We start from the raw sequence: 22,089 nt of genomic DNA on the forward strand, positions 1-22,089 counted from the left end.
TATTAGAATTGGTATTTTTTAAGGTGTTAACAAACAGTAGTTGTAATTAGTAAGGAAAACATAATATAAAATGAATAAGTGTAAAATTATATTTAATTTTTATAATAGCTATGGATTAAGGAATATAATTTTGTATAATTTTAAATAGTTGTATATAGCATTTTCTGTTTCTATTAGGTACATCATAATTTGTATAGCAACAATTAATCTTTTCAATTTAAGTTTAAATGAATTTGAATGATTATTTTAACCTGGAATGAGATGAGAGGTAGAGTTTTATTTTAAGAGAGGACACAGAAGCTATCAAAAGACATTTGGTGAAATAAGAAATACATATATTCAATGAGCACAGGACAAAAATTTCCACTCATTAATACTAAAATAGAAGCAAAAGAATGACTAGATTTTACCTAACAAAATAGGAGTAATATTTACTGTCGTTAAATGTTGTGCCAATCCAAGTGTAGGGAATTATTTCTTTTAAATATTGTTGGGGAGAATGTAAATGGGTAGTATCAGGACAGTGATTTAATAAGTAATTTAAAAGTCTTAGAATTTTATGTGCCATTGACTTATCAATGACATTTTAGAAATTTATGTTAAAATAATGTTTATTTGAAAGCTGAGAGATTAAAAATAAATAAGGTAATCTCCCAGCAGTAAAAAAAAAAAAAAAAAAAAAAAAGTTTATTTGTAAAGAGAGAGCTGTAGGAATATTCCTGATAGCTGTTTTTAAGGTAGCAAGAATAATTTAAATGTCCAATATAGGGTTCTGGATAGATGAACTATATGCTAAAAGATCTGGCATTAAAATAATATTGGGTGCAATTTAAAATAATTTAGAAGTTTTAAAACTATTAATATGATTTTATATTTATAAAATGCATATATGTATATATATAAGTTATGTGCTTAATGTTAATAGTAGTTATATATGAATAGTAGAATTTTAAGATTCTTATGTATACTTCTTAATTTTTCTGAAATGGGTCTCTTGACAAAACTAAGGAAAGATGTTTTAATTTTGAAATGCATCTTAGTTTCTGTGCCAGCAAAGATCATCCACTGCTGCTTGGGGCAGATGAAATCCTGGTCTCAGCTGGGATGTAGATCTTCATGAGGACACTCACCAGCAAGACCATCAACTGGAGGTGGAGCCCACTGTCCCCACTGAGAAGGTCAAGGTAATGAATCAAGACCAGGATGGCAACTCCCCTACCCAGAAGGGGTTGATGTTTGCTGGCAACAGCTGGACAACTGGTGCACCCAGTCTTACTTGAATATCCAGGAGGAGTTCACTTTGCACATGGTGCAGCGCCACAGAGGTAGCATGCAGTGCTTCATGAAGACCCTGAAAACATGACCATCACCCTGGAGGAGGAGTTTAGTGACACAAATGAGAATGTCAAGGCAAAGATACAAGACAAGGAAGGCATTCTTCTGACCAACAGAGGTAGATCTAGCAAAGAGTTGGAAGACAGCACCCTCTCTGACTACAACATCCAGGAGTCCACACTACACCTGGTACTGCATCTCAGAGTTGGAATGCAGATCATCATGAAGACCCTGAAAGGCATGATGATCACCGTGGAGTTTGAGCCCAGTGACACCAGTGAGAATGTCAAAGCAGGGATGCAAGAAAAGGAAGGCATCCTGCCTGACCAACGGAGGTTGATCTTTGCTGACAAATACCTGGAAGAAGGATGCACCCTATCTGACTACGACACCCAGAAGGAGTCCACCCTGTACCCGGTGCTTCACCTCAGAGATGGGGTGCAGATCTTCATGAATACCCTGACCAGCATGACCAGCACACTCGAGTTGGAGCCCAGTGACACCATTGAGAATGTGAAGGCAAATACCCAACAGAAGGCAGGCATTCTTCCCGAACAGTTGAGGATGATCTAGCAAAGAAAGGGAAGACAGCACCGTGTGTGACCACAACATCTAGGAGGAGTCCACCCTGCACCTTGTGTTGTGCCTCAGAGGTGGGATGAAGGTCTTCATGAAACCCTGACAGGCACAACCATCACCCTGGAGGTGGAGCCCAGTAAAAGCATAGAGAATGGCAAGGCAGGGATCCAAGAAAAGGAAGGCATCTTACCTGACTAGCAGAGGTTGATCTTTGCTGGCAAACACTGGAAAATGCCTGCAACCTGTCTGACTACAACATCTAAGAGGAATCCACACTGAACCTGGTGTTGCACCTAAGAGGGGGGATGCAGATCTTCATGAAGACCCTGACTGACATGACCATCACCCTGGAGGTGGAGTGAGTGAGACAAGTGAGAATGGCAAGGCAAAGATCTAAGACAAGAAGGCGAGAATCCCGACCAGCAGAGATGATCTTGAAAAGAGCCAGAAGACAGCAGCCTATTGAATTTCAATCCAGGAGTCAACCCTGCACCTGGTGCTGCATCTCAGAGGTGGGATGCAGATATTCATGAAAACCCTGACTTGCACGACCATCACCCTGAGGATGCACCTCAGTGACACCACTGAGTATGTAAAGGCAAAGATCCCAGGTAAGGTAGGCAACTCTCTGACCAGGAGAGTTTGAACTGGTGGCAACAGCTACAAGACTGGTGCACCATGTCTGACTATAACATCCAGAAGTAGTGCACCCTGCACCTGGTGTGCACGTCAGATGTGGGATGCAGATCATCTTGAAGACCCTGACTGGCATGACCATCACCCTGGAGGTGGAGCTCAGTGACACCATTGATAAAGGCAAGGCAATGATCCGAGACAAGGAAGGCAATTTTTGTGACCCGCACAAATTGATCTCACAAAAAGCTGGAAGACAGTAGCCTGTCAGATTTCAACATCCATGAGTTCAACCTGCACTTGGTGCTACATCTCAGGGGTGGGATGCAGATCTTCATGAAGACCCTGACTGGCACGAGCATCGCCATGGAGGTGGAGCCTAGTGACACCATGAAGAGTGTCAAGGCAAGAACCAAGTCAAGGAAGGCATCCTCCCTGACCAGCACAGGTTGATCGTTCCTGCCAAACAGCTGGACAACACAAGATGCCTTCTGGATGTTGCAGTGAGACAGGGTGTGTCTGTCTAAAAGCTGTTTTGCAGCAAAGATCAAGCTGTGCTGGTCAGGGAGGATGCCTTCCTTGATTTGGTTCTTGCCTTGACATTCTCCATGGTGCCACTGGGCTCCACCTCCAGGGTGATGGTTCTGCCAGTCAGGGTCTTCATGAAGATCTGCATCCCCCTTCTGAGGTGCAGAACCAGGTGCAGTGTGGACTCCTCCTGAATGCTGTAGTCACACAGGGTGTGCCTATCTTACAGTTCTGTGCCAGGAAAGATCAAGCACTGTTGTTTGGAGGAAATTAATTCCTTGTCTCATAGGTGGGATGTAATTCTTCATGAGGACCCTGACTAGCATGACCACCAATCTGTTGGTGGAACCCATTGACACATTGAGAATGTCAAGGTAATGATTCAAGACAGATTGGCATCTCCCCTAACCAGCAGAGGTTGATGTTTCCTGCAACAACTGGATGACTGGTGCACCCTTTCTTAGTTGAAGATCTACAAGTAGTCCACCGCCACCTGGTGCTACACTTCATATGTGGGATGCAGATCTTTATGAATCTGACTGGCAAGACCATAAACCTGGAGGTGGAGCTCAGTGACACTAATAAGAATGTCAAGGCAAAGATCCAAGACAAGGAAGGCATTCTTCTGACCAGCAGAGTTTGATCTAGCGAAGAGATGGAAGACAGCACATTGTCTGACTACAATATCCAGGAGTCTTCCCTGCACCTGGTCCTTCACCTGAGAGGTGGGATGCAGATCTTCATGAAGACCCTGACCCACAAGACCATCACCCTAGAGGTGGAAATAGTGACATCACTGAGAATGTCAAGGCAAAGATGCCAATCAAGGAAGGTATCCTCCCTGACCAGCAGAGGTTGTTTTTTACTGGCAAAAGCTAGAAGACTGGTGCACTCTGCTGCCTAAACATCCATAAGGAGTCCACCCTGCAACTGGTGCTGAACCTCAGAGGTGAGATGCAGATCATCATGAAGACCCTGACTAGGATGACCATAACACTGGATGTGGACAACAATGACACCATTGAGAATGGCAAGGCAAATATCCAAGACAAGGAAGGCAATCTTCATGACCAGCAGAGATTGTTCTCACAAAGAGCTTTAAGACAGTATCCTGTAGGATTCCAACATCCAGGAGTCCACCTGGCAAAACTGGTGCTGCATCTCAGAGGTGGGATGCAGATCTTCATGAAGAACCTGACAGGCAGACCATCAACCTGGAGGTGGACCTCAGTGATACCATTGAAAATGTCAAGGCAAAGATCCAAGTCAAGGAAGGCATCTTCTGATCAGCATAGGTTGATCAAGCAAAGAGGAAGAAGACAGCAACCTGTCTGACTACATATTGGAAGAGCCCACCCTGCACCTTTTGTTGTGCCTAGGAGGAGGGATGCATATCTTCATGAAACTGTGACAGGCACAACCATATCCTGGAGGTATGGACCAGTGACAAAATAGAGAATGGCAAGGCAGGGATCCAGGAAAAGGAAGGCATCCTCCCTGAGCAACAGAGGTTGATATTTGCTGGCAAACAGCTGGAGATGGTGCAACCTGTCTGACTAAAACATCTAGGAGTTGTACACTCTGCACCTGGTACAGTTCCTAAGGGGGGGATGCGGACCTACATGAAAACCCTGACTGGCATGACCATCATCCTAGTGGTGGACCTCACTGACACCATGGAGAATGTCAAGGCAAGAACCAAGTCAAGGAAGGCATCCTCCCTGACCAGCACAGGTTGATCTTTACTGACAAACTAGACTCCTTCTGGATGTGTAGTGAAAAAAGGTGTGTCTGTCTTACAGAATTTTCCAGCAAAGATCAACCCATGCTTGTCAGGGAGGATGTCTTCCTTGACTTGGTTCTTGCTTTGACATTCTCCATGGTGTCACTTGGCTCCACCTCCAGGGTGATGGTCATGCCAGTCAGGTTCTTCATGAAGATCTGCATCCCACTCGGAGGTGCAGCACCAGGTGCAGGGTGGACTCCTCCTGGATGTTGTAGTCAGACAGGGTGTGCCTGTCTTCCAGATCTGTGCCTGCAAAGATCAAACATGCTCCTTGGGGAGATGAATTCCTTGCCTTAGTGGTAGGATGTAGATCTTCATGAGGACGCTGACACTCAAGACTATAACCTGCAGGTGGAGCCCATTGACACCATTGAGAAAGTCATGGTAACTATCCAAGACAGGGTGGCAACTTCCCTAACCAGCAGTGGTTGATGTTTGCTGGCAACAGCTGGAAGACTGGTGAGCCTTCTCTTTCTTGAACATCAAGAAGGAGTCCAGTGGCTCCTGGTCTAACCTCAGAGTTCAGATGCAGATCTTCATGAAGAATCTGACTGGCATGACCACCAGCTTGGAGGTGGAGTGCATTGACAACAATGAGAATATCAAGACAAAGATCCAAGCCAAGGAAGGCATTCTTCTGACGAGCAGAGATTGATCTAGCAAGAGATGGAAGACAGCACGCTATCTGACTACAACATCCAGGAGTCCACACTATACCTGGTGCTGCGCCTCAGAGGTGGGATGCACATCTTCCTCAAGACCTGAAAGGCACAAACATCACTCTGCAGGTTGAGCTCAGTGACACCATTGAGGTGTGAGGGCAGGAATCCAAGGAAAGGAAGGCATCCTCCCTGACCAGCAGAGGTTGAATTTTGAGGGCAACAACTGGAACACAGGTGCACCCTCTCTTACTTGAATATCCAGGAGAAGTTCACCCTCCACTTTTTGCAGTATCTCTGAGGTGCAATGCAGATCTTCATGAATGCCCTGACCAGCATGACTACCCCCCTTGAAGTGGAGTCCAGTGACAAAATTGAGAATGTCAAGGCAAAGATCCAAGATAAGGAAGGCATCCTTTCAACAAACAGTGGTTGTTCTTTGCTGGAAAATAGCTGGAAGATGGATGCACCCTATCTGACTACAACTCCAAGAAGGAGTCCACCCTGTACCTGGTGCTGTACCTCTTAGGTGGGTTGCAGATCTTCATGAAGTCCTTGACCGACACCACCATCACCCTGGAGGTGGAGCCCAGTGACACCATTGAGACTGTCAAGGCAAAAAGTCAAGACAAGGCATTATTCATGACCAGTTGAAGTTGATCTAGCAAAGAACTGAAGACAGTACGATGTCTGACTACAACATCTAGTAGGAGTCAACCTGCACCTTGTGTTGTGACTCAGAGGTTGAATGCAGATTATCATGAAACCCTGACAGGCATGACCATCACCCTGGTGATATAGCCAAGTAAAACCACAGAGAATGGCAAGGAAAGATCTCAGTCATGAAATGCCTACACCTTGACCAACAGACGGTGACATTTGCTGGCAACAGTTAGAAGACTGGTGCACCTTTCCTGACCAACACATCCAGAAGGAGTCCACCCAGAACCTGGTGCTGCACCTCCAAGGTGGGATGCAGATTTTCGTGAAGACACTGACAGGCAATACCTTCACCCTGGAGGTGGATCCCAGTGACATAATTGAGAATGGCAAGGCAAAGATGCAAGACAAGGAAAGCAATCGTCCTGAACAGTAAAGATTTATCTCACAAAGAGTTGGAAGACAGTAGCCTGTCAGATTTCAACATCTAGGGATCTAACCTGCACCTGGTGCTGCATCTCAGAGGTGGGATGCTGATCTTCATGATGATCTTGACTGACATGAACTTTACCCTAGAGGCGGAGCCCAGTGACACCATTGAGAATGTCAAGGCAAGAACCAAGTCAATGAAGGCATTCCCCCTGACCAGCACAGGTTGATCTTTGCTGGAAAACAGCTGTAAGACAGACACACCTGGTCTCACTACAATATCCTGAAGGAGTAGACGGTTGTCCAGCTGTTTGGCAGCGAAGATTAGCCTGTGCTGGTCAGGGAGGATGCCTTCCTTGACTTGGTTCTTGCCTTGACATTCTCCGAGGTGTCACTGGGCTCCACCTCCAGGGTGATGGTCCTGCCAGTTAGGGTCTCCATGAAGTTCTGCATCCCACCTCTGAGGTGCAGCACCTGTGGAGGGTGGGCTCCTCCTTGATGTTGTAGTCAGACAGGGTGTGCCTGTCTTCCAGCTCTGTGCCAGCAAAGATCATCCACTGCTACCTGGGGGAGATGAATTTCTTGTGTCAGAGGTGTGATGTAGATCTTCATGAGGACCCTTACCAGTAGGACCATCAACCTGGAGGTGGAGCCCATTGACACCATTGGGAATGTCAAGGTAATGACCCAGATGAGGATGGCAACTCCCCTAACCAACAGAGGTTGATGTTTGCTGGCAACAACTGGAAGACTGGTGAACCCTGTCTTACCTGAACATCCAGGAGTCCACTGGCACCTGGTTCTACACCTCAGAGGTGGGATGCAGATATTAATGAATAATCTGACTGGCATGACCATCAGACCAGAGGTGGAACTCAGTGACACCAATGAGAATGACAAGGCAAAGATCCAACACAAGGAAGGAATTCTTCCAACCAGTGGAGGTTGATCGAGTGAAGAGCTGGTAGACAGCACCCTGCCTGACGACAATATGCAGGAGTCCAAACTGCACGTGGTACTCGCCTTAGAGGTGGGATGCAGAACTTCATGAAGAACCTGAATGGCACAACCATCACCCTAGAGGTGGAAGTAATTGAGAATGTCAAGGCAAAGATGCCAGTCAAGGAAGGCACACTCTCTGATCAGAAGAGGTTGACATTTTCTGGCAACAGCTAGAAGACTGGTTCACCTTGCCTACCTACAACATCCAGAAGGAGTTCACACAGCACCTGTTACTGAACCTCAGATGTGCGATGCAGATCTCCATGAAGACCCTGGTTGGAATGACCATAATACTGGAGGTGGACAACAATGATAGCAGAGGTTGATCTAGCAAAGAGATGGAAGACAGCACACTATTTTACTACAACATCAAGGAGTCCACCCTGTATCTGGTGCTGTGCCTCAGAAGTGGGATACAGAACTTCATGAAGACCCTCTCTGGCTTGACCATCATCCTGGTGGTGGAGTCCAGGAACACCACTGAGAATGGCAAGGAAAATATCCCAGTCAAGAATCACATATTTCTTGATCAGCAGAGGGTGATCTTTGCTGATAACAGCTAGAAGAGTGGTGCATCCTGCCTGACTACAACATCCAAAAGGAGTCCACCTTGCACTTGGTGCTGTGCCTCTGAGGTGGGATGCAGATCTTCATGAAGACCCTGACTGGCATGACCATCAAACTGAAGGTGCAGCCCAGTGACAATATTGAGAATGGCAAGGAAAAGATCCAAGACAAGGAAGGCAATTTTCTCAATCCATTAAAGATTTATCTCACAAAGATCTGGAAGAGTGTAGCCTGTCAGATTTCAAAATCCAGGAGGCCACCCTGGACCTGGTGCTGCATCTCAGATGTGGGATGCAGATCTTCATGAAGACCCTGACTGGCACAAGCATGGTCCTGGAGGTGGAGCCCAGTGACACCATGAAGAATATCAAGGCAAGAACCAAGTCAAGGAAGGCATCCTCCCTGACCAGCACAGCTTGATCTTTGCTGCCAAACAGGTGGATGACACTAGATGCCTTCTAGATGTTGTAGTGAGACATGGTGTGTCTGTCTTACAGCTGTTTTCCAACAAAGATCAAGCTGTGCTCGTCAGGGAGGATGCCTTCCTTGATTTGGTTCTTGCCTTGACATTCTCCATGGTGTCACTGGGCTCCACCTCCAGGGTGACGGTCATGCCAGTCAGGGTATCTATGAAGTTCTGCATCCCACCTCTGAGGTACAGCACCATGTGTAGGGTGGACTCCTCCTTGATGTTGTATTCAGAATGTCTTCCAGCTCTGTGCCAGCAAAGATCATCCACTGCTGCCTAGGGAAGATGAAATCTTTGTGTCAGAGGTGCGCTGTAGATCTTCATGAGGACTCTTACCAGTAGGACCATCAACCTGGAGGTGGAGCCCATTGACACCTTTGAGAATGTCAATGTAATGATCCAGATGAGGATGGCAACTCCTCTAACCAGCAGAGGTTGATGTTTGCTGACAACAACTGGAAGACTGTTCAACCCTGTCTTATCTGAACATCCAGGAGTCCACTGTCACCTGGTTCAACACCTCAGAGGTGGGATGCAGATGAATAATCTGACTGGCATGACCATCAGACCAGAGGTGGAACTCAGTGACACCAATGAGAATGACAAGGCAAAGATCCAACACAAGGAAGGAATTCTTCCAACCAGTGGAGGTTGATCGAGTGAAGAGCTGGTAGACAGCACCCTGTCTGACGACAATATGCAGGAGTCCAAACTGCACCTGGTCCTCACCTCAGAGGTGGGATATAGATCTTCATGAAGACCCTGAATGGCACAACCATCACCCTAGAGGTGGAAGTAATTGAGAATGTCAAGGCAAAGATGCCAGTCAAGGAAGGCACACTCTCTGACCAGCAGAGGTTGACATTTTCTGGCAACAGCTAGAAGACTGGTTCACCTTGCCTGCCTACAACATCCAGAAGGAGTCCACCCTGCACCTGTTGCTGAACCTCAGAGGTGCGATGCAGATCTCCATGAAGACCCTGGTTTGAATGATCATAATACTGGAGGTGGACAACAATGATAGCAGAGGTTGATCTAGCAAAGAGATGGAAGACAGAACACTATTTTACTACATCAAGGAGTCCACCCTGTACCTGGTGCTATGCCTCAGAAGTGGGATACAGAACTTCATGAAGACCCTCTCTGGCTTGACCATCATCCTGGTGGTGGAGTCCAGGAACACCACTGAGAATGGCAAGGAAAATATCCCAGTCAAGAATCACATATTTCTTGACCAGCAGAGGGTGATCTTTGCTGATAACAGCTAGAAGAGTGGTGCATCCTGCCTGACTACAACATCCAAAAGGAGTCCACCTTGCACTTGGTGCTGTGCCTCTGAGGTGGGATGCAGATCTTCATGAAGACCCTGACTGGCATGACCATCAAACTGAAGGTGCAGCCCAGTGACAATATTGAGAATGGCAAGGCAATGATCCAAGACAAGGAAGGCAATTTTCTTGATCCATTAAAGATTTATCTCACAAAGATCTGGAAGAGTGTAGCCTGTCAGATTTCAAAATCCAGGAGGCCACCCTGGACCTGGTGCTGCATCTCAGATGTGGGATGCAGATCTTCATGAAGACCCTAACTGGCACAAGCATCGCCCTGGAGGTGGAGCCTGGTGACATCATGGAGAATGTCAAGGCAGGAACCAAGTCAAGGAAGGCATCCTCCCTGACCAGCACAGCTTGATCTTTGCTGCCAAACAGGTGGATTACACTAGATGCCTTCTAGATGTTGTAGTGAGACATGGTGTGTCTGCCTTACAGCTGTTTTCCCACAGAGATCAAGCTGTGCTGGTCAGGGAGGATGCCTTCCTTGATTTGGTTCTTGCCTTGACATTCTCAATGGTGTCACTGGGCTCCACCTCCAGGGTGACGGTCATGCCAGTCAGGGTCTTCATGAAGTTCTGCATCCCACCTCTGAGGTGCAGCACCTGTGCAGGGTGGACTCCTCCTTGATGTTGTATTCAGAATGTCTTCCAGCTCTGTGCCAGCAAAGATCATCCACTGCTGCCTAGGGAAGATGAAATCATTGTGTCAGATGTGTGCTGTAGATCTTCATGAGGACTCTTACCAGTAGGACCATCAAGCTGAAGATGGAGCCCATTGACACCTTTGAGAATGTCAATGTAATGATCCAGATGAGGATGGCAACTCCTCTAACCAGCAGAGGTTGATGATTGCTGACAACAGCTGGAAGACTGTTCAACCCTCTTATCTGAACATCCAGGTGTCCACTGTCACCTAGTTCTACACCTCAGAGTGGGATACAGATCTTATTGAATAATCTACCTGGCATGACCATCAGTCTGTAGGTGGAGCTCAGTGACACCAATGAGTATGTCAAGGAAAAGATCCAACCCAAGGAAGGAATTCTTCCAACCAGTGGAGGTTGATATAGTGAAGAGCTAGATCCTACAATATCAATGAGTCCACTGTTACCTGGTACTGTGCCTCAGAAGTGGGATGCAGAACTTCATGAAGAACCTGACTGACATGACCATCACCCTGGCGGTGGAGTCCAGGAACACCACTGAGAATGGTAAGGAAAAAATCCCAGTCAAGAAACACATATTTCTTGACCAGCAGAGGGTGACCTTTGCTGGTAATACCCAGAAGACGGTGCACCCTGCCTGACTACGACATCCAAAAAAAGTCCACCCTGCACCTGGTGCTGTGCCTCCGAGGTAGGATGCAGATCTTCATGAAGACCCTGACTGGCATGACCATCACCCTGTAGGTGCAGCCCAGTGACAATACTGAGAATAACAAGGCAAATATCCAAGACGAGGAAGGCAATTTTCTCGATCTATTAAAGATTTATCTCACAAATATCTGGAAGAGTGTAGCCTGTTAGATTTCAAAATCCAGGAGGCTACCCTGGACCTGCTGCTGCATCTCAGATGTGAGATGCAGATCTTCATGAAGTTCCTGAATTGCACAGGCATTGCCTTGGAGGTGGAGCCCAGTGACAATATAGAAAATGTCAAGGCAAGAACCAAGTCAAGGAAGGCATCCTCCCTGACGAGCACAGGTTGATCTTTGCTGTCAAACAGTGGATGACATTTGACTCCTTCTGGATGTTGTAGTGAGACAGGATGTGTACCTGGTGCTTTGCCTCAGATGTGGGATGCAGATATTCATGAAGACCCTGACTGGGATGATCTCACTCTGGAAGTGAAGCCTAGTGACACCATTGAGAATGACAAGGCAAATATCTAAGAAAAGGAAGGCAATGTTCCCAACCAGCAGAGATTTATATCACAATGAGCTGGAAGACAGTAGCCTGTAGGATTACAACATTCAGGAGTCCACCTTGCAGCTGGTGGTGCAACCAGAGGTGGGATGCAGATCTTCATGAAGACCCTGACAGGCACGACCATCACTCTGGAGGTGGACCTCAGTGACATTATTGAGAATATCAAGGCAAATATCCAAGACAAAGAAGGCATTCTTCCTACCACCAGAGGTTGTTCTAGCAAGGAGCAAGAAGACCGCACCCTGTCTTACTCCAACATCTCATAAGAGTCCACCCTGTACCTTGTGTTGTGCTGCAGAGATGGGATGCATATCTTCATGAAATCCAGAGATCACAACTAGAACCCTGGAGGTGGAGCCCAGTAACATCATACAGAATGGCAAGGTAAAGATCCAAGACAAGGAAAGCAATCTTCCTGACCAGTAAAGATTTACATCCCAAAGAGCAGGAGACAGTAGCCTGTCAGATTTCATCATCCAGGAGTCTACACTGCACCTGGTGCTGCATCTCAGAGGTGGGATGCAGATCTTCATGAAGACCCTGACTGGTATGAGCATTGCCCTAGAGGTGGAACACAGTGACACCACAAAGAATGTCAAGGCAAGAAACAAGTCAAGGGAAGCATCCTCTGTGACAGGCATATGTTGATCTTTGCTGGAAAACAGCTGTAAGACACACCCATTGTCACTACAATATCCTGAAGGAGTCTACTGTTGTCCACCTATTTGCCAGCAAAAATTAACCTGTGCTGGTGAGGGGGGATGCCTTCCTTGTCTTGATTCTTGCCTTGACATTCTCAATGGTGTCACTGGGCTCCACCTCCAGGGTGATGGTCATGCCAGCCAGAGTCTTCATGAAATTCTGCATCCCACCTCTGAGGTACAGCACCAGGTGCAGTGTTGACTCCTCATGGATGTTGTAGTCAGACAGGGTTTTCCTTTCTTCCAGCTCTGTGCCAGCGAAGATCAACCACTGCTGCTTGGGGGAGATGAATTCCTTTTCACAGAGGTGGGATGTAGATCTTCATGAAGGCCCTGACTGGCATGACCATCACCCTGGAGTTGGATCCCAGTGATACCACTTAGAAACTTAAGGTAAAGATCCAAGAAGAGGAAGGCAGTGTCCCTGAACAGCAGACTTTGATGTAGCAAAGAACTGGAAGAAAGGCATACTCTTTCTGACTGCACCATCCAGAAGTAGGCAGGTCCCTGGGATCATGGCTTGGGGTCAGAAACATGCAGAAGAAGGAGATGAGGCAGGAGGGTCCCTTCATCCCAGTTTGTGCAGGACAGTGGGAGCCAGGCTGCTGCCTTGGTACTCACCTCAACAGGTAGCAGGGAGCTATAGAATATGTAAGAGCAAGGGAGGGTTAGCTTAGAGCTGTCCTTCAGGATGTCTCAGCTGATAGCAAATATAAGGGTGAACAGTGTCTTCTGGATCATAAAATAAGACTTCCTTTTTTCCTCTCCCTCCTTTTCTTACCTCCATAAATATTTCATGAGCTTCTACTTTGTTCCAGACCCTGTTCCATAAGATGCAGATTGAGCACTTACTTACAAGCTTTCATTGAGTGTACAATACAGTCTGGAGAGATGTAGATAGGTAATATATCTCAAAAGGGCCAAGTGCTATGGGGAAAATAAGGCTGGAGAGAGATGGAAAGAGCTCACCAGAGTTGGTGTCAGGGTTGGCTTCTCTGAAGGGATGACATTTGTGCAAAGAGCTGAAGGAAGAGAGGATGTGGATGTGAAGGAGAGTGATGATGAGATCAAATAAAGAAGAGGGTCCATCATGCACAACCTTGTGGCTGCTGAAGTCTTTGGCTCTCACTCTGGGTAAGATGGGGACCCTGGGGGAGATTTGAGCAGGGGAGGGACGTGTGCATGTTGGGGTTGAGTGGGAAGGAAGCAAGGATGCTAGGTCATCAGGCAATAGAGGAAAGTTCTGCCTGTTCTTTGCAGAGTTTTGATTCTGGGATGGGAACCCCAAGTTCCAGACTCCACTCCCTGCCAACAGGGGAGGTGCTGCAGAATGCTCCTCCATTGAATGAGTGTAGAACTTCCAAGGGGACATTTTGGGGTCTCCTGAGGTCTGTAGGATTGACTCAGTTCAGCTGCGTGCATCATGTTTGTGGACTGATGGGGGCAGAAATTCTCCTCATGAATAATGCATTCCCATCCTGATGTATTTTGAAGGTCTTTCAGGGTTCTGGCAGCACAGCTCATGGGAGCTTGAGATAGTGATGGGCATCTCTGGGAGACTTGAGCACCCTGGTTCTCAGTGGTGAGGACAGCAGGAGGGCCTGGCTTTCTTGCTTCCTTGTGTCTCCTGTGCCATCCAGCTGCATCTCTCTATGTGTATCTTCATAGGGTGCTACCTGAACTGATGGGAGCATTTTGTCATGGGTTTGCAGGTATTTAAGGACACTTTTGTCACCCCTGTGGGCCTGCAATTGCTAAGACTGCAGAACCCTGATGGGACAAGACATGCCCTGAGTCCTTGCTCTCAACTCTCTATTGCTAACAACCCAGTTGTGTCTTAGCAGATCCCTGTTCCTGCTTTCTAAGCAGGTGATTGCACAGCTGCAGGAGTCACCCTCTGTGACCAGGTCCTCCCTGTTTCCTCTACTGGAATTTGCCAAATTGGAATTTAAGACTTAAGAAAACTAGGTAGCTGACAAGCCTTTTGGAGTCTTTCATCCCTGCAAGAAAACCAGGTCTCAGCTAAAAACACCCTAAGGGAATAAAGGCCTTTAAAAAACAAATCAGAAACTGAGCCTGTTCTATGGACCCTCTCCTTTAACTTTCCCCATGCCCTGTGCAGTGAAGAAAACACCTTCTCTTGTGATTAGGAAACTGGGCAAAGAGATGGCAGGTAACTTGCCTAAGGCCCCAGAGATGGTGAGTGTTTCACCCAGGGATCTGGATGAAGGCCTGCTTCTCATTGCTCTGCAGCTGAAACCAACACCCAAATATGGTTGTGACTTCTTCTGGGATAGTGGGGCTGACAAAGGGAAGACATTGGAATCACAAAGTCCTGGTTTGAATTTTGGTTTTGCCCATTTAAGCATGTGGACCTCTGGGGTGACAGTGTCTTTGCCCCCATGCAGCTGTGCTGCTGTACTGTCACAGCTGGTTCATCTCTATGCTTGCCTCACCCCATTGGAAGGAAGAGGGACTCAGTCACAGGGGGACACTTTTATGCCTTCTTGTCACAGTTGACCTTGAGATTCTCTCAGAGCAGAAACAGGCTCCCCATGGGTATGCTCTGGGCTCAGAGTGCTGCAGCCTGCAGAGCCGTGCTAGAGGATGAATGGAAGATAGGTTTCTTGATGTCCAATGAGAGACAACCTTTTAGTGGGAGCCTCTTGTCTTGGAGTGGATTTGCCCTGAACACCTGGGTAAGTGTTTACAGTGTTCTAAATGCAAATGTGATCAATGTGTTTTTTAATTTTTTTAGCCATATTAGAAGAGGGAAGATCAATGATTTGGTGCTTTTTCTGTGCCCGATGTTGCAGGCACTCAGATCGTGGATGTTCATTAGGGATACAGCAGTGGCTTCCACACTGAGTCCCCATTGAAAAATGTAATAGCTCAGACCCTAGAAGCCAGAAACTCAATGATACTTGAGTCTTTGAAAGCATTTCCCTGTAATGATTCTCCAGTAAATTATGCTTAATTAGTAAATTGGAATTATAGTAATGTCCATTTATCCAACTTCAATCCTAAGTGCTTTACTTTATCTCATTGAATCTATAACTCAGCCTTCCTATAGTGGAGGTAGAGGTAGCAACTCCTCTTTTCTAACAAGGAAGTTGAAGCTCAGAGGTGTAGGAAACTGAATGAAGGCCGCACAACTGTGAAGAATCAGAGCAGGGTTCATCTTCCATAGTTTCAAGGTGCATAAACCCTAATAGAAATAGCTAGAACAATAAACAGAGATAAAATGAAAGGAGAAAGAGGCTGAGAAGTGGAGTTCTTGGTTCACGTGTCTGGGAATTTTGGGGTGATGGAGACTCAGGTACCTCTCTATCCAGGGGTGCAGTGATGTCATCAGGACACTGCCTTCTCTCCATCTTGCAGTGCCTTCTGCTATTCATGTCCTCTCTGTGGGGAGGTGGCCTGTTGCCTAGCAGCTTTAGGGGCACAATCTGCTGGCTTGGCACTGCAGGAAAAGAGTTTCCCCTACCTAATAAGTATAGTAAAAATCATGGGACTTGGTCTGGCTGGGCCAGCCTGGTCACTGCTCCTTTGTGCTCAACACAGTGGGATGAATTGCTCTGAATGTTCAAGTCTTGAGGGCCAGAGTCAACCTGTGAGAAAGGAAGGGTCACCAAAAATAGTCCAGAGGAAATGGTGAGAAACATCTACCTTTGGCAGGCACTTGTCCTACCACTTAGGAAGCAGAGCAGACAAACCTCCCAACACTCCTGAGCTCCCATGATTGTCAGGAAATTAGTAAAGTCCCTCCAGGTTTATAGCAGGTGAGGGGTACAGGATATTAGAGGTGACAACCTCCTGGCCTTCACTAGGTATGGACGCCTACAGCCAGAAGTTGAGGAGGAGTACCTTTGAGGAAAGAAGTGAGTGGTCTTTGGGCAAAGAGGGAGGGCTCCTTTCTCCAGAGCAGCCACTTGGGGACTATTTTAGGGGATGACTGGTTGAACCCCAGGTTCCACCCTGTGTGATTTCCAGCAAAGGGCAGAGGTAATCTGGGGCTTACCCTGTAGAAGGGACACAGCAAGGTGAGGTGGGACTCTGGGAACCTGAGGAACAGGAGTGGGTGGGGCCTTAGAGCCAGGTCAAACACAGCCAATCCCAGCCAGGATTGCCCACACTTTTGTGTATACAGGCTGGGCAGTAATTGTGGGAGTCCCCTAAATCCACATGGGCCTCACAGTTTGGCCTCAACATGCTTGACCACTCTTTGGGAAGCCAGCCATGCAGCGGGTCATGGGAGCTTCCAGCTAAAGAAGATGCCCAGCCCCTCATGGCTCCCTGTACACTCCAAATGACACAGCACTCTCTGTTCTATCATTGAAATATCACTATACCTCTATCCACAAGATTTTTTTTGAGGTCCTGGGACCTGGAAAACCTGAAGCTTCTCAGGAACTTCCTGCTGCTCACCATGCCTGAATCAGAGATGACCCTCCATGTTCACAGACTCCTGACACAGCTGGAGAACAGACATCCCAGTGAGTCTGAGCCCTCTGATGATGGCACCTGGGGTGATGACAGAGGGTGTGTGCAGAGGAATCTGTGCTGGTGCCAGTTGGATCTGGCATTTGGTCCCCAGCCAGAGAGGCCTGATGTCCTGCAGCTGGTGGTCCCTAGTCTGTGAAGGCATCCTGTTGTGGGGAGAGGGGCTGGGCTGTTCTCAGAAGCAGGGTTCTACTGTGAATTGGGAAAGGCCCAGGGAAAGGCAGTCATATTGGGGTGTTTCTCCTGCAGTTCTAGCACCACCTCAAGTGAGAGAACTGCCTCCAGGAGCAGTGGCCCAGTTTACCTGCTTACATTTCAGGCAGCATATCACCAAATTCCCTGTGATGGAGGAAGAGTAGCCCTCAAACCTGGAGGATGACCCAACTCCAGCACCATCCACACAGGGAGACACTGAGCCACAAGTGGCCACTGTGACCCTTCAGGCAGAGAAGGCAGCTCAGCTGCCACTAAGCAATCCAGAGGACACTGAACATTTTCTTCCATTTGGTAAAGATGTTGATCCAATCTGCCATCCCACCCTTTATAAAAGAGTCAGTTTTCCTGGCACCAACTTAAGTTTCAGGCACCAAAATGCCAGAGACAGGAGGTCAGGAAACTGTCAGGCCTGCAGCCCTCCACTTCTCCAGGAAGGTTTTCCTCTACCCTAGTCCTGTGGTCCTCTATGGCTCCTCCCACCTCCTGAGCATTACCCAGTGCCAGATCCCTCACTACATCTGACTGCGCCCTCCCCTCTGAACTGGTCCACTTTATTTTTCATGTTGTTAAATTATTCCATTGTTTAGGATGGCATTGCAAGTGTTTTTAGTAACAAACTTATAGTGACATAAAAGTGCTCAATCTATTCACCAGGCTCTGCTGCCAACAGCACTGTGTAGCTGAAGATGGATCCCCATAGAGCACATGGCTCCTGTGTGGTGGACATACACAGGCCATCTATGAGAAGGTGAGCTCAAGGTCATGGGTATGGGGCACAGGTGACTGCCTAAAAGGTGGTGAGGATTTCAGGTCAATATATCTCATATAGTGATCTGTGATGTTAACTATGTTAACTGCCATGTGGAAATACACGCCTTGTCCATATCATATAGCAAACTTACTGTGTGTGTTCTTATTGCTTTACAGATCATGTCTCGCCATCCTCTTATTCCCTAAGATACAATATGAAAGTTGGACCAGTTGGTAACGCAGTAATGACCTGTACAGTTTAAATCAAAGGAAGAGTCTCATGGTTTGCACGCTACATGACAAGCTGTGCCTCTTGCACTAGATAGTCCACTGAGAATGCAAAGGAAATGAACGTGCTGCTCCAGAGCATATGTGAAAGATAAGAAAGTCAAACAGGTTTATGACTGCTATGGAAAAAGTTATCATTGTCTGGAGAAAAGATGAAACACACACATTTCCTTAAGCCGAAGTCAAATCCAGATAAGGCACTAATTTCAGATTGTTCTAATGTCAAGAGAAGTGAGAAAGCTCCAGACAGTTTGGTTCATGATGTTTAATGCAAGAGGCCCATCTCCAGAAATTAAAAGTGCAAGGTGAAGCAGTAGGTGCTGAAGGAGAAGCTACGCTCTTGCTAAGCTGTTTGATGAAGACGTGCTATGGAGTTACTAGGAGTCCCCCAGAAGCTCATGGGTGAGACAGTGCAAGAAGGTTTAGAGGTAAAATGATTTGGTTATGCGAGCCTGAACTCAATCAGTGCATTACTCCCTGGCAGGGATGGATAGGCAGCACACATGGAAGGCAATGTCCTCCATCCTCTCCAAGACTGGAGGGGTAGGTGGCACCTGTGGAGGTGTCCAGTGGCTGTGAAAGAAGTCTGGTTACAGGGTGGAAGTTTATAGTGGCCATTCTCAGCTCCACAGCAGGTTCCACTGCAGAGGTCCAGATTGGGGGTGCCCAGCAACCATGGATGGTTGATCCACGTGCAGGGGCATCCATCTGCAGGGAAGGCAATGATCAGCGAGCCTCGGTGTCCAAAGAAGTTTGGTTAGACTCTGGAGCTCCACGCTGCTGCCACCAGACTGCAACATGGACACCAGACAGTGACACTCAGCACTGGAAAAAGACATCATCACAACTGCAGCCAGCTACTGGCAGCACTTCAGGGCAAAAATGCTCATATCTGGGCACCTCTGTTGTCCCCACCGTAACTTCTGTCTCTTCTATTTCCATAGCCACTGCGACCATGCTGCAATGCACTCCCAAACTTCAGATGAATGCTGACACCTCCAGAGACGCCCTGAGACCAATGCTCTTCTCCTGATCATGGGCGCATAACACCCTATGCCCAAAGCAGCTGCGTTTTGCTGTCGCTGCCACCACATAGTGCAATTCCATGAAGCTGTCACTGCAGTGACTCAATCCGAGGGCTGCTGCTGGTTGCCCAAGACCACAGGAGCTGAAAGATGGGCATTCTCCATCACAGTCACCTCACTAGTGTCCACTGCATGTCGCTTGCCTGTTGCCGGACAAGCCACCCATCCTTCTGGGCCCTTGAGGAGTTGGGGTGCTAACTCAGGGAGCTCATCCAAGGAAAACAAGTGAGTACTTTAAATAGAGGCTGCAGTCCTCACAGCAGGGAGAAGGAGCTAGGTGGGTCCATAGTGAGGGGCAGGGGTTGAGTCTGGGGGCTGCTAGCCAGGTGTGGCTCTTGACCCATGGGGCAGGCTGGAAAGGGATCGCTGGCTGTTTTGAGAGCCCAGTCCTGGGAGCATCTTCAGTTCTGGTATTTTCTCCAGAGGTTCCCTCCCCATCCCCTTCTCTTACCACCCCAACTCCTCCCTGAATGGAACTCTGGCTTATGGAGACAAGGCCATCTGAGCCTCTGGGCAGCACTGTGAGGTCCAGGTACATTGAAGCACTCTGGTGACAGCCAGACATGCTGGACGCTGCATACCTGGACTTGGAGAAAAGCTGCCTTTTGGGAAAATACCCTCTTAGATCTACCAAATTTCAACTGACTTTGACTTATTCCAAAAATTTATCAACAAAGGAAAATATAAGTTAGCAAGTTTTGTCTTGCTAAAGGGTAGTGTGAGGAGAGGCAGAGATTTCAGGTTTAGTAGAGATGGATTCAAATCCCTCTTAACTGGGTGACCTTGACTAGGGTACAGAACTAGGTAAACCCTTGGTTTTGCATCTAGTAAAATAAAGATGGTGAGGATGATAAGCCAGGGGTGAATTAAGATGTTGAGCACCACTTCAACTTGGGAGCCAGGTAGGCATTCAGCATTATTTCCATGCAGAAAAATATTCTGAGATTAAAGGTGACACACTTTGAAATGCACCTTTGGAAGACAACTGACCTGTGAGGTAAGGGGTTGAAATTCACTTCACATATTTAGATCAAATAATAATAGGTGGAAGACCATAAGTGAAAGTATAAAGTTAGGTCAGGCTCATCATATCATAGGCTGATTTCAAATTTGTTGAAAGTTACATTGAGATAAATCTATGTAGTTTAAGCCTCCTGGGATATCCCCCTCCTCTGGCACACACACGGTCCAAAATATGTCACTCTCCTTTACAGTGTCACCAAATATATCAATATATGTATATACATACACAGACACACATTTTTATTTTGTTCCCTTTGGGTCCATTTTGGGACCTTTTGAAAACAGAATCTTTTATTTGCACATATGTTCTTTTTCTTCCCCCCTTAATTTGCACCCCTTCAGTTGACCATCAGGAAGAAGGAAACCCCAGACAAGCTTGAGGATCTGAGGGACACCAGCCCTGCTCTAGTCACTCTGGAAGTTGACCAGCCTGTGCACACCCACAGCTTGAGGAAAAAACCAACCCTGCTTCAGTCACTTGGGGGCTGACTGGTCAATGAAAGGTGGAAGATAAACTAACCAACAGGACAAATGGACAGTTACATCTTTAAGATGGTACTCACACTGTGATCATCACCACCCATTACTTCTGTCATCTACATTGTCCTTTTTTTGGTCTTCACTACAGGACTGAGAACAATCAACCACATAGCTGACAATATCAGGAAACTAGCACATGTACCAGTTCAAACCTGAAAGGCCATCGAGACTTGGGATCTAAGTTCACTATTTGGTGGATGGTTTTCTGTTCTTGGTGGATTCAAAAACTGACTTGACATAGTAGAGATTATGCTGTTAACATGTTTTTTGCTTTCATGTTTATCTTCCCTTTAAATTAAAACTATTGGGTCTACCATGGCAAGAAGCTTTTAAAAACAAAAAGGAGAGAGATAGCACCTAAGATATGACATTATATAAAGCTTTAAGCCAAGAAGTTAATGATGGTCTTTGATTGGTTTGAGCACTTCTTTGTTGTGAAGGCCAAGTTTCTCCTTCTCATAAAGTTAGGTCTGCAGGACTGGTGTTGTGGCTCAGTGTTAGAGCACTTTCCTAGCATGTGTGAGGCACTGGGTTTGATTCTCAGGACCACATAAAAATAAATAATTAAAGTAAAGGTATTATGCCCGTTTGCAACCAAAAAAGAAAATGTGAGTCTGCAATAAATCTTGTTGTTACTGTTAGTTTCTATTTTCTCAGTAAAAACTTGTGAAAACTCCTAACAATGTGGAACAGAAACTACTAATGTTAACCATCCTGTTGCATAACCATCCACTGATTGTAAGTCTCAGAGAATATCTACACCCAGCATCCTGATATTTTTTGACCTTAGCCCCTCTGGATTGCTTGAGTCTAAATAAACCTGCTTCCTGCAAGTTTCTCCATTGTCCAACCTCATCAAAGACTGCTTGAAATGCTAAAATGTCCCCATTGTTGAAGGGCACACAGAAACAGTTTCTCTGACTCTGCCAGAGTATGAAATCTATACAAAGTAATTAAACACACACAAAAAAGGGAAGATTACACTCTAGTGACCTCCTGGAATTTAGTCAAATTTGCATGGTTAAACTTGTATACATAGATTGAATTGCCCTGTTATGCCCCATAAAGGTATAAA

The 22,089-nt window shown here is 46.7% G+C and overlaps 5 pseudogenes; 4 read left to right on the forward strand and 1 right to left on the reverse strand.

Moving 5' to 3' along the window:
• Positions 1-1,139: 1,139 nt before the first annotated feature.
• On the forward strand, positions 1,140-4,631 carry LOC124973804 (polyubiquitin-C-like; annotated as a pseudogene).
• A 375-nt stretch (positions 4,632-5,006) lies between these two features.
• On the reverse strand, positions 5,007-7,163 carry LOC124973806 (ubiquitin-like; annotated as a pseudogene).
• Positions 5,388-6,185, forward strand: LOC124973825 (polyubiquitin-B-like; annotated as a pseudogene).
• A 481-nt stretch (positions 7,164-7,644) lies between the features above and the next one.
• LOC124973807 (polyubiquitin-like) lies at positions 7,645-9,302 on the forward strand (annotated as a pseudogene).
• A 98-nt stretch (positions 9,303-9,400) lies between these two features.
• On the forward strand, positions 9,401-12,579 carry LOC124973808 (polyubiquitin-A-like; annotated as a pseudogene).
• The last annotated feature ends 9,510 nt before the right edge of the window (positions 12,580-22,089 follow it).

This window comes from Sciurus carolinensis, unplaced genomic scaffold, assembly GCF_902686445.1.
Source record: "Sciurus carolinensis unplaced genomic scaffold, mSciCar1.2, whole genome shotgun sequence".
NCBI classification, from domain to species: Eukaryota; Metazoa; Chordata; class Mammalia; order Rodentia; family Sciuridae; genus Sciurus; species Sciurus carolinensis.